Source organism: Bos javanicus, chromosome 4 (genome assembly GCF_032452875.1).
Source record: "Bos javanicus breed banteng chromosome 4, ARS-OSU_banteng_1.0, whole genome shotgun sequence".
In the NCBI taxonomy this organism is placed as follows: Eukaryota; Metazoa; Chordata; class Mammalia; order Artiodactyla; family Bovidae; genus Bos; species Bos javanicus.
In genome coordinates this window covers 4,025,184-4,029,743 of record NC_083871.1, presented here as the reverse complement: position 1 = coordinate 4,029,743, position 4,560 = coordinate 4,025,184, and the positions used below count along the sequence as shown (strand labels likewise).

General features: G+C 38.9%; 1 pseudogene; it reads right to left on the bottom strand.

The window, feature by feature from the left end:
• Window positions 1–4,040: 4,040 nt before the first annotated feature.
• LOC133246769 (small nuclear ribonucleoprotein E-like) lies at window positions 4,041–4,319 on the bottom strand (annotated as a pseudogene).
• Between the last annotated feature and the right edge of the window lie 241 nt (window positions 4,320–4,560).

Sequence of the window (4,560 nt, the reverse complement as noted above, 5' to 3'; positions counted from 1 at the left end):
TAAAAAATAATAATAATAATAAAACAGTAGAATGGGAAATACTAGAGATCTCTTCAAGAAAATTAGAGATACCAAGGGAACATTTCATGCAAAGATGGACACAATAAAGGACAGAAAAGGTAGGGACCTAATAGAAGCAAAAGATACTAAGAATACACAGAAAACTATACCAAAAAGATATTCACAACCCAGATAATCATGATGGTATGATCACTCACCTAGAGTCAGACATCCTGGAATGTGAAGTCAAGTGAGCCTTAGAAAGCATCACTACAAACAAAGCTAGTGGAGGTGATGGAATTGCAGTTGAGGTATTTCAAATTCTAAAAGATGATGCTGTGAAAGTGTTACACTCAATATGCCAGCAAATATGGAAAACTCAGCAGTAGTCACAGGACTGGAAAAGGTCAGTTTTCATTCCAATCACAAAGAAATGCATTGCCAAAGAATGCTCAAACTACCACACCATTGCACTCATCTCACATGCTAATAAAGTAATCCTCAAAATTCTCCAAGCTAGGCTTCAACAGTATTTGAACCATAAACTTCCAGATGCTCAAGTGGATTTAGAAAAGGCAGAGGAACCAGAGGATCAAATTGCCAACATAACTTGGATCATCGAAAAAGCAAGAGAGTTCCAGAAAAACATCTATTTCTGCTTTATTGACTATGCCAAAGCCTTTGACTGTGTGGACCATGGGAAACTGTGGAAAATTCTTAAAGAGATGGGAATACCAGACCACTTGACCTGCCTCTTGAAAAATCTGTATGCTGGTCAGGAAGCAACAGTTAGATCTGGACATGGAACAACAGACTGGTTCCAAATAGGGGAGGAAGTACATCAAGGCTGTATATTGTCACCCTGCTATGTAAATTATATGCAGAGTTCAGTTCAGTTCAGTTCAGTCGCTCAACTGTGGCCAACTCTTTGAGACCCCATGAATCACAGCACGCCAGGCCTCCTTGTCTATCACCAACTAACGGAGTTCACTCAAACTCAGGTCCATCGATTCGGTGATGCCATCCAGCCATCTCATCCTCTGTTGTCCCCTTCTCCTTCTGCCCCCAATCCCTCCCAGCATCAGAGTCTTTTCCAATAAGTCAATTCTTCGCATAAGGTATCCTAAGTACTGGAGTTTTAGCTTTAGCATCATTCCTTCCAAAGTACACCCAGGGCTGATTTTCTTTAGAATGGACTGGTTGGATCTCCCTGCAGTCCAAGGGACTCTCAGGAGCCTTCTCCATCATGAGAAATGCTGGACTGGAAGAAGCAGAAGCTGGAATCAAGGTTGCAAGGAGAAATAACAATAACCTCAGATATGCAGATGACAACAGCCTTTTGGCAGAAAATGAAGAATAACTAAAGAGCTTCTTGATGAAAGTGAAAGAGGAGAGTGAAAAAATTGGCTTAAAGCTCAACATTCAGAAATCTAAGATCATGGCATCGGGTCCCATCACTTCATGGCAAATAGATGGGGAAATATTGACAGACTTTATTTTTTTTTGGACACTAAAATCACTGCAGATGGTGACTGCAGACATGGAATTAAAAGATGCTTACTCCTTGGAAGGAAAGTTATGACCAAGCTAGACAGCATATTAAAAAGCAGAGACATTATCTTGTCAACAAAAGTCCATCTAGTCAAAGCTTTGGTTTTCCAGTAGTCATGTATGGATGTGAGACTTGGAGTATAAAGAAAGCTGGGCGCATAAGAATTGATGCTTTTGAACTGTAGTGTTGGAGAAGACTCTTGAGAGTCCCTTGGACTGCAAGGAGATCTGACCAGTCCATCCTAAAAGAGATCAGTCCTGGGTGTTCATTGGAAGGACTGATGCTGAAGCTGAAACTCCAATACTTTGGCAACCTGATGTGAAGAACTGACTCATTTCAAAAGACCCTGATGCTGGGAAGGATTGAAGGCAGGAGGAGAAGGGGATGAGAGAGGATGAGATGGTTGGATGGCATCACTGATTCAATGGGCATGAGTTAGGGTAAACTCCGGGAGTTGTTGATGAACAAGGAGGCCTGGCGTGCTGCAGTCTATGGGGTTGCAAAAAGTCCGACATGACTGAGCGACTGAACTGAACTTATGACTTGATTTTTTTCTTAATGCTATTTTGTTGAAGAAAATAAGAAATTTATTCTAGCACAATTTAAAAAGAGGATGGGATGATTTGGGAGAATGGCATTGAAATATGTCTACTATCATATACGAAATGAGTCACCAGTCCAGATTTGATTCACGATATTGGATACTTGGGGCTGGTGCACTGGGAAGACCCAGAGGGATGGTATGGGGAGGGAGGAGGGAGGGGGGTTCAGGATGGGGAACACATGTATGCCTGTGGCGGATTCATTTTGATATATGGCAGAACCAATACAATATTGTAAAGTTTAAAAATAAAATAAAATAAAATTTAAAAAATAATAAAAAAAAATAAAAAATGTATCCTCTTTTAAAAATCATAGTCTTCCTCAACTTCATTAGGAAATTTTCCTATGCTTTATTTTAGATGCTTAGTTGTTTGAGGTTTGTAATTTCTCTCAAATTTTTAAATACTTTAAGTTCAGATTCATTGTTTTTCTTCTGTATGGATTTCCAACTGCCCTTAGATCATTTGTTGAAGAGGTTAATCCTTTCACCTACTGATGAAGAATGATTTTGTCTTAAATCAAATAAACAATTGTGAGTCCATTTCAAGATTCTTAATTCTCTTTTATTGGTCTCTGTCATATTTTTGTACTGATATTCCACTACCTTATTACTCACACTTTACAGTAAGTGTTGATATGACAGACTGTCTGTATGACTTGTCCTTTGATACTTCTTGCATTACTATAGGGGCTTCCCAGGTGGTGCTAGTGTTAAAGAACATCCCTGCCAATGAGGAGACACAAATATATGGGTTCAATCCCAGAGTCAGGAAGATTTCCTGGAGAAGGAAACTGGCAGCTGACTCTAGTATTTTTGCCTGGAGAATCTCATAGACAGAGGAGCCTGGTGGGCTACAGTCCATGGGGTCACAATGAGTCGGACATGACTGAGCACGACCCTACTATGAAAATGAATGTGAAAGTCACTCAGTCATGTTCAACTCTTTGTGATCCCATGGACTATACAGTCCATGGAATTCTCTAGGCCAGAATACTGGAGTGGGTAGCCTTTCATTGTCCAGGGGATCTTCACAACCCAGGGACAGAACCCAAGTCTCCCACATTGCAGGTGGATTATTTACAAGCTGAACCACCTGGGAAGCCCAAGAATCCTGGAGTGTGTAGTCTATCCCTTCTCTAGCAGATCTTCCCTACCCAGGAGTCCAACTGAGGGCTTCTGCACTGCAGGAGGATTCTTTACCAACTGAGCTATCAGGGAAGCCCATACCCTATAGAGCATTTGAATTTTATATGTTTTTAAGAACGAGCTCATCAATGTACACACACACACACACTTTCTGGGATTGTCTAGGAATCACACTTGTTTGAGGAGATTCTGAATATTCATAATGAGTATGAATATTTCTTTTCACACTTTTCATCATGAAAAGATGAATTTTTCATCTTATGGACATATTTTTCTCAATTGCTTTGTTTCTTTAAGTACAAACTCCATGTAGACATATTATAAGTTATAAAATACATTTATTCCTAACTAGTTTTATTTTTTACATTACAAGTGATATTTTAAGATTCATTATTATTTTTTATGGCGTATAGTTATATTATGTTAGTTTCAGGTGTACTAAATAGTGATTTGACATTTGCATGCATTATACAGTGATACTCATGATAAGTCTAGAAATCATCTGTTCCCATACAAAGTAATTATATTATTGATCATATTATTTATGCTGTATGTTTAATCCCTGTGGTTTATTTTTATAAAACAGGCCCCCAGCATTTATTATTATCTGGTAATAGCATAAGGGTGAGCAAATCAATATGAATCCATGTTTCAGAACTAAACCGACAAAGTCTCTAACAAAGGACACCTGAAAAACCAACTGTTTTTTCAAATGTTTTCTTTCTTCATCGATCATTTCTAGCTGGATACACTGTGGAGCAGTATAATGTTATCTGCATTTGGCATGATCTGACCCATTTATTTTCTTGATTTTGTTTTAGATTGACTCTCTTTTGCATCATCTAATACAAGGTTCATACACTCATCAAAACAAATGATACAGCCCTCTATCCATGTATTCACTTGCTCATAAAGCCACACCTGAATCTGAGATCTATTTTCCAAGTATCTGAAGATAAGCTTGATGGGCTGCACCATCACTATTTGCATGTCCAGGCCCTGACCCAAGTACACCATGGAGGAAGTTCACAAAGAACTGTGGCTTATTTATTTCATGGCTGGAGGTTTGAACCTCTTAATAACCTTTACCTAGCTGTTCGTTCCCAAGGCAAACCATTCAATATCACAGTAATCCAAATCTATGCCCCAACCAGTAATGCTGAAGAAGCTGAAGTTGAATGGTTCTATGAAGACCTACAAGACCTTTTAGAACTAACACCCCCAAAAGATGTCCTTTTCATTATAGGGGACTGGAATG